Source organism: Lagenorhynchus albirostris, chromosome 13 (assembly GCF_949774975.1).
Source record: "Lagenorhynchus albirostris chromosome 13, mLagAlb1.1, whole genome shotgun sequence".
Taxonomy (NCBI): domain Eukaryota; kingdom Metazoa; phylum Chordata; class Mammalia; order Artiodactyla; family Delphinidae; genus Lagenorhynchus; species Lagenorhynchus albirostris.
In genome coordinates, this window is record NC_083107.1 from 58,864,514 (window position 1) to 58,873,139 (window position 8,626).

Here is an 8,626-nt window from a genome sequence, read left to right on the forward strand (position 1 = left end):
CAGCGCAAGTGAACTTCAGTGCTCTCAGCTTGATCTGCCTGTGCTGATCCTGAGAAGGGCCACACAGCTGTCTCTATCCCTCCTCAAAGCAGACTGAGTCAAATGTGACAGGAAATAGAGTCCTGGGCGTGGCTGGGCATGTTCCAACTTCATATCTATGACCCCCTTCACGCACGTCCGATGTAGCTGAACGGTGCTGCCTACAAGTCCTGCAACTTGTTCTTCTCGTGTTACCGAGCAGGACCCTATGAGGCCTTCCTGAGACACTTCTCCTCTGTCCCCCACCTGCCTATTGTTTGATTTGCATAAGCGAAGGTATAAGTTTGTATGTCTTGAGAATGAATTGTGGATAAGTCTGAACCACCAGAAGGATTTTTCATCATTGCTGAAGCCATTTTATAATGTAGAAATTTCTTTTTCCTATTTTAAGTAACCAAAGTCCATTCTTAAGAATATGTTGTCCAACAACTAAAACAGTCTCAGAATTTGTTACTTGTCTGTGATTTATACTGATTCCGCCTTCTGTTATCATCCGATACCCTCGGGGTCCATTTGAAATGGCATTTACTTTGCAGCAGGCATCTAGGATGCTTGTTCCAGGGTCAAGAACTAATTCAGAAGATGAAGCTTCTTTTAAAAACTCTAAAAGAGTTTGATCAGACATGACCTCTAGTGCATCTATGCTACTATGATAAAGGGCTTGTGTACACCTTTTAGCAGACTCCAGTCGTTCTTGTCCGTGAACAAGCTTTGTTACTTCTGCAGCGAGTCATTTCTGACCACCCTGCTTTTCTGGCTCTCTGACATGCAGCTACATTATGTGGTCAATCTCTGGAAGGTTCAGAAAAGTGAAGAGCTTCAGGGACCTTTCTACCAAATCATCTTGCTGCCTCACAAAGAATTGATACAGTTCAAATGGAGATGTCTTATCTGTTTAGCCAGACAGCATTGCCAGCGGACTTTCCCAGTTTTGCTCCAGTTGTAATTAGAGGAAGATTCTAAATATGTCTTCTCCGGTGAACTTATGGATGAACTCATATCCAGACATGATATTGCCCAGCTGATCAGATCCACCTAGCTGGACCCGGCATCCATAAGGCTAGAACAGGTAGTAGCAATCATAGGCCTGGAGCACCTGGTATTAAAAACTTGGCCAAACTCATGCCTTCCAGGCTCTGGAGCGGAGTCTGCATGCTCAGTCGGCTCAGCAGCGCACCCCTGCGGAAGTGGCAGCCCACTGCAGCTAGGAAGTGCAGCAGGTGATACTTCTGGGACCACGCCGAGGTGTCCAGCAAGGTGAAGCTGCCCTGGGTCCGCGCGTTAGTGAAGAGCTGCTGGTGGTCAGCCGCCAGGGCCTTGAGCCCTCGCTGCAGGGCGGGCGCATTGATCTGCGAGTGCTCTGCGTCCGGTGCCTCGCGCTCCTTGGAACCACCGCTCGGGTCTCCCAGGCGCGCCGCGGCGCCTCCCACCAGCGTCATCGTGCTGTGGCCTGCTCGCTGGGAGTGAGACAGGCCCCGCAGCGCCAGCAGATGCCCCACGTGAAGTGAGCCGGCCGTGGGGTCGAAGCCGCGTGTGGAAGAGCTCTGGGAGCTCTGTGTTCATCCCCCTCCCGGAGAAGAATTCCTTGAACAGACCCCGAGCCTTCTGCACCACCAGAAACCCCTGAGCGCCCGTGTGGGCCTCACGCAGCCCCAGAGGCCGGACTCATGGCCCTCCTCAGGTACCAAACCACCGACCCTGGGAAATGCACAGCCACATGGGCGCCGCCATCTTGGCGAAGCCCCAGGGTAAGAGGAAGAGGATGATGGGGATATGGAGATGAACACGATGAAGATGAAGGTGGTCCACCTGAAGGATATGAGGAAGACGAGGAGGATGAAGAGGAGGAGGAGGAAGAAACGGTGCTGGTCTGGTTTGGTCTTGTCTGATCTTTGAGACGCCTCTGGTGAGTGGCAGAACCTCGAGCGTGAGGACACCAGGGTGTACTTACCTACTGGGATGCCTTGATTGGAGATTTTCTTTTTTTGGGAGGGCGGGGGGAAAGGTGTGAGACTTGGTCACCTGGTTTTGAGCGGAGTGCCGCTTTAATTGGGTTTTCCCCTCTGAGGGGAGGAGTCCTTCCACCGTCGGGCACCGCCTGAGTGGTGCTGGGAAAGTCCGGTAAGACTGAGGCTGGTCTGGACCCCCGTTTGGGACGGTAGGTAGGAAATTTTCCATTCTCGTGCTAGGGAGCTGCGACCCTGAGAGGCCCGCGAGCTCTGGTTTATCTAGTTCTGGTCTGTTTCCGGTAATACCGGCCCTGTGAAAGAACAATGGGGAAACTGAAAGCCTGAATGATACTTTGAAAAAACAAGAGTTTCCGAGTATGGCTAATGTGGAACAAAGTTCACGGGCCCGACTGCGCAGCTTGAGTAACTTTGAAAGTTGGAATGTAGTGGCAGTATAATTTCTGGAGGCTTGAATATCCTGGCAGAGAAATGTCCAAATCTTACCTACCTCAGTTTGAGTGGAAACAAAATCAAAGATCTTGGTATAGTAGAAGCTCTGCAAAATCTTAAAAATTTGAAAAGCCTTGACTTGTTTAACTGTGAGATCACAAGCCAGGAAGATTATAGAGAAATTATTTTTGAACTGCTGCAGCAAATCACATACTTAGATGGATTTGACCAGGAGGACAGGGGGAATCGGTCCCAGGAAGGCTCCATAGGGTTCTGCTGGGTTACAGACTCAGTCTTAAATCTGAAATGATCAAAGGTGACTGGAAAGCTATAGAATATGGCAAAGAAGTGATTCAGGGACCCACTATTTAGGAAAAGAGGGATGAGCCAATTTGGACTAATTGGAGAGTAATTATAGGACCCCAAATCATGTTTTTATCTCCCAACTAGTTGAGATTATTCAATAAAATCTTTAGAATTATTTTTGCACTTGGCTTATCTCTCTTTTTCAAAATTGTGGAGAAAAAAAGCCATAAGATTTATTATCTTAAACATTTCTAAGTGTACAGTGTTAAGTATATTCACACTGTTGTGCAGCCAACCTCCAGAACTTTTTAATCGGGCAAAACTGAAGCTCTGTGCCCATTGAACAACTTCCCATTTCCTGCTGCCCCCAGCCCCTAGTTACTATCGATGGACTTTCTGTTTCTATGAATTTGACTTCTCTAGATATCTCATAGAAGTGGGATCACACAGGATTTGACTTTTTGTGACTGGTTTATGTCACTTAGCATAATGATCTCCAGGTTCCTTTGTGTTGTAGCATGTGTCAGAATTTCCTTCTTTTTTGAGGCTAAATAATATTCCATTGTATGTATACCTACATTTTAATGATATCTGTCGATGGATACTTGGGTTGCTTCCACTTCTTGGCTATTGTGAATAGTGCTATTATGAACATGACTACGCAAATATCTCTTCAAGATCCTGCTTTGGATTCTTTTAGATATACACCCAGAAGTGGGATTGCTGGCTTGTCTTCGTCCGTTTGGGCTGTTGTAACAGAATACCATATCCTGGGTGGCTTATAGACAGCAGAAATTTATTTCTCATGGTTCTGGAGGCTGGAAAGTGCAAGATCAGGGCATGATTAGGTGTCTGGTGAGATTTGCTTCCTGGTTCATAGACGACTGTCTTTTTGCTGTGTCCTTACATGGTGGAATGGGTGAGGGAGCTCTTTGGGGTCTTTTTTATAAGGGCACTAATCCCATCATAAGGGCTCTGCCTTTATCACCTAATCACCTCACCTCCCAGAGGCCCCAGCTCCAAATGCCATCACAATGGGGGTTAGGATTTCAACATAAGAATATTATGTTCAACATAAGAATATTATGTCCCTTACAAGGGTCATATGGAAATTATATTTTTAATTTTTTGAGGAATCTCCATACTGTTTTCCACAGTGGCTGCACTATTTTACTTTCCTACCAGCAGGGCACAAGCGTTCCTATTTTTCCACATCCTGGCCAACAGTTGTCATTTTCTGTTTTTTTGGTAGTAGCCACCCTGATGGATGTGAGGTATTATCTCATGGTGGTTCTGACTTGCATTTACCTAATGGATAGTGATGGTGAGCATTTTTTCATATGCTTGTTGGTCATTTGTATGTCTTCTTTGGAGAAATGTCTAGTCAAATCCTTTGCCCACTTTAAAATTGGGTTGTTGTTGTTGTTATAGTTGTTATTATTATTGAGTTGTAGAAGTTCTCTATGTATTCTGGATAGTAACCACTTACCAGGTATACGATTCGCACATATTTCCTTCCATTCCGTCGGTTGCCTTTTCGCTGTTGATTGTGTCTTCTGATGAGGCTCATTTCTTTCACCAGTCTAAAGTTTTTGGAGGGCGCGCTTATATATCAGGGGCATCTTCAGTAAATGGTTGTGGAGCGAAGCAAGGAACTTACACTGAGGGGAATTAGACAACAGGCTTTTAATGAGATGGGATTTAAGTTTTGATGGGCAAGGCAGGCTCCGAGTGGAAATGCAGATGGCATTTGTGTGTGGCCCCCTCTTTCATCTGTTCCTCTCTGCTCAGGCATGAGGCTCTCTATCATCAAGGTGATACCGAAACCCAGTTCAGTTTGACAAATGGTGTGGCAGGCACTGTGCTAGGGGTTACAAAAGAGAGCAAGGAAGGCAAAGCTCTACCCTTACCAGGTGCCATCCTGCAGGGAGATAAACAAGATGGGAACTTCAGTGTAATGTGAGGAGGATGCCCTCAGGTAGTGGTTACTCACTGTAGGAAAAGAGACAAAGAAGGGCACCTAACCTGGACCAAGGGATGACGGAAACCTTCCTGGAGGAGGTAGTCCTGAGGTTGTTTGGCACCTGGCCTGGTCTGCCCTCAATAAAGGGTAGCCTTGAGCTCCTCCACTCCTCAGAACCCAGGGCGGGGGGGGGGGGTCACCATCCAGAATCAGCCGGAAGAGGGCGCACCACTGCAGGAGCAGAGCTGCAGGGAGGATGTCAGGATCTACTGTATTGTGTTATATTTCCCCCTAACAAGCTCTCTATTTAAAGGTGCAAAAAAAATTCTAGACAGTTTATTGAGGAATTTCAATAAACTTTATTTCCTTTGGAAAACTAAAAGGAGCAATATATATGACTGATAAATTTATTTCAAAAATTAAGTGCTTAAGGGAATTCCCTTGTCAGTCCAGTGGTTAGGACTCCACTGCTGAGGGCCTGGGTTCGATCCCTGGTTGGGGAACCAAAATCCCACAAGCCACACAGCATGGCCAAAAAAATAATAATAATTTTTAAAATGCTTAAAAAATATTTATTGTATTTACTAACATATTACGCTTCTTAGGTGCTAGTTACAGCTCTAAGCACTTTACATGTATTTAACTTACATGTATTTACTCACAACAGCCCTATGGGGTAGGTATTATTATTACTCCCCTATGAAGACAGGGAAACTGAGGCACAGGGAGGCTAAGTAACTGGCCCAAGGCCCCCAAATTATGAAGCAGCAGAGCTGAAATTTGAATCTGCAGCCTGGCTCTAGAACCTGTGCTCTTGGCATTGTATGCTTAGATTTAAAAAATTTTTTTTAATTTTAATTAAAAAAATTTGAAGTATAGTTGATTTACAATGTTATGTTAGTTTCAGATGTTCAGCATAGTGAGTCAGTATTTTCATAGATTATATGCCATTAAAAGTTATTACAAGATAATGGCTATAATTCCCTATGGTATGTAATATATCCTTGCTGCTTATCTATTTTATATATAGTAGTTTGTATCTTTTAATCCTGTAGCCCTAATTTGTTCCTTCCCCCTTCCTTCTCTCCTTTGGTAACCACTAGTTTGTTTTCTGTATCTGTTTCTGTTTTGCATATACATTCATTTGCATTATTTTTTAGATTCCACATATAAGTGGTATCATACAGTATTTGTCTTTGTCTGACTTATTTCACTAAGCATAATATTCCCTAGGTCCATCCATGTTGCTGCAAATGGCAGAATTTCATTTTTTTATGACTAATATTCCATTATATATATATATACCACATCTTCTTTATCCATCATCCATTGATGGGCACTTGGGTTGCTTCCATATTTTGGCTATTGTCAGTAGAGTTGCTATGAACATTGGAGTGCTTGTATCTTTTTGATGGGTGGTTTGATTTTTACCTGCCAAGAAAGTTTTTCCACTTCAACCAACTTGATCCAATAGAATATGTGTTATAAGGTCATTCCTTTTAAGACTCCATTTCCTCACTTGCACCTTCTGAAAAATTCACCGTTGACTTAGTTGTTTGATGTAGGACTTGGTGTCACAGAGCCCTGGCACATCACCCAGGGGCTCCTGAAGTCACCTCTTAGCTCTGTTGTCCAGGTGCCTGGGAACCTTACTTAAAACCACACTTAAAAAAGGCTCAGAATAGGGCTTCCCTGGTGGCACAGTGGTTGAGAATCTGCCTGCCAGTGCAAGGGACACGGGTTCGATTCCTGCTCCGGGAAGATCCCACATGCCGCGGAGCAACTAAGCCCGTGTGCCACAACTACTGAGCCTGCGCTCTAGAGCCCATGAGCCACAACTACTGAAGCCCATGTGCCTAGAGCCTGTGCTCTGCAACAAGAGAAGCCACTTCAATGAGAAGCCTGCACACCGCAACGAAGAGTAGCCTCTGCTCGCCACAACTAGAGAAAAGCCCGCATGCAACAACGAAGACCCAACGCACTGAAAATAAATAAATAAAAATTTTTTAAAAGGCTCAGAATAAATTCAAACAAACACACAAACAAACGAAAAAGGGACTTCCCTGGTGGTGCAGTGGTTAAGAATCTGCCTGCCAGTGCAGGGGACATGGGTTCAATCCCTGGTCCGGGAAGATCCCACATGCAGTGGGGCAACTAAGCCTGTGCGCCACAACTACTGAGCCCGCGTGCCACAACTACTGAAGCTTGTGTGTCCTAGAGTCCATGCTCTGCAGCAAGGGAAGCCACCACAGTGAGAAGCCTGCACACCACAATGAAGAGTAGCCCCCGCTCTCTGCATCTAGAGAAAGCCGGTGGGCAGCAACGAAGACCCAATGCAGCCAAAAATAAATAAAAAACAAAAAGACATAGACATAAGGGAAAAACCTCTAATGAGAAAGGATCTTAAAAAGTAACCACAATACCATTATTACACTCAATAAAATTGAAAATAATTCCTTAATGTCATCTAATATTACAGTCCAATTTTCTCTGATTATTTCAAAACTTTCTTTTCACAGGTATATTTGGTTTTAGGTCCCTTAAGTCTTTAATTTCTTTCTTTTTTTAAAGTTTTTTTTTTGATGTGGATCATTTTAAAGTCTTTATTGAATTTGTTACAGTATTGCTTCTGGGTTTTGGGTTTTTTTGGCCACGAGGTATGTGGGATCTTAGCTCCCTGACCAGAGATTGAACCTGCACCACCTGCATTGGAAGGCAAAGTCTTAACCACTGAACTGCCAGGGAAGTCCCTCTTAAGTCTTTTCTGATCTATAAAAGAATGTCTTCCTTTTAGTTTTTATACATTTTATTTGTTAGCAAAACTGGGTCATTTGTCCTGTGGAATAACTAGGAAGACTGAGAAAATCGGTTTAAGATGTCTTTGCGACCCTCTTTGTCCCTAGGCGCTATCCCACTAGGTGTGTTCAGTCAAAATATCGTGTTTTACTTTGGGCCTCTCACTGTTGTGGCCTCTCCCGCTGTGGAGCACAGGCTCCGGACGCGCAGGCTCGGTGGCCATGGCTCACGGGCCCAGCCGCTCCGCGGCACATGGGATCTTCCTGGACCGGGGCACGAACCCATGTTCCCCACATTTGCAGGCGGACTCTTAACCACTGCGCCACCAGGGAAGCCCAAGATATCGTGTTTTAAAATCACCTGAAATACTTCTTCGCTATGTGATTATGAAATCAATATGATACTGTTAGTTTCATTTGTTCCAGTTTGGTTTTGATTGATGGGGGTTGCCTTTTCTAAATATGATTTTGGTTTATAATACTGCAAGATATCTACATGGCTGAAAGTGAAAATTATAAAAAAGATATAAACAGAGAAGTATAGCTTCCATGTCTGCTCTCTTCCCCTTTCAACCGTCAGTCTCTTCCTTGCTTTAGAGATGTATTTTTTATTAGTTTGGCTTTATCCTACCATTTTTGTTTATGTGTGTGAACTTGTATTCCTCCTCACTTTCTAATATGGTGCATGCTCTTCTGACCTGGTATTTCTGGAGGCCATCCTTATTCTGTTTTACAGCGGCATAACACTCCAGTGTGTGTGCATTCCAGAATTTGTCCAACCAGTCCCATACGGATGGACATTTGAGTTGTACTCAAGCTTTGCTATTGCGGATTGTGCTGCAGAGAATAACCTTGAGCATATGTCATTTCACAATTTTGGTAGTTATATTTGGGATAGACTCCCGGGAACTGTGATGGCTGGGTCAAAGGGAAAAGGCATGTGCAATGTTGCTAGACATGACAAAATCCTCCAAAGAGATTGGTACATTTTGAATTCCCATCAGCAATGTAGCAGAGTAACTGTTTTCCTAGAACCTCACCAATAGAGTGTGTTGTCAGACTTTTGGGTTTTTGCTTATCTGAAAGATAAGAAATGGTATCGTTTAAGTTTGCAGTTCTCTAGT

The 8,626-nt window shown here is 44.3% G+C and overlaps 1 pseudogene; it reads right to left on the minus strand.

The window, feature by feature from the left end:
• Nucleotides 1–379: 379 nt before the first annotated feature.
• Nucleotides 380–1,770, minus strand: LOC132531278 (tyrosine--tRNA ligase, mitochondrial-like; annotated as a pseudogene).
• Between the last annotated feature and the right edge of the window lie 6,856 nt (nucleotides 1,771–8,626).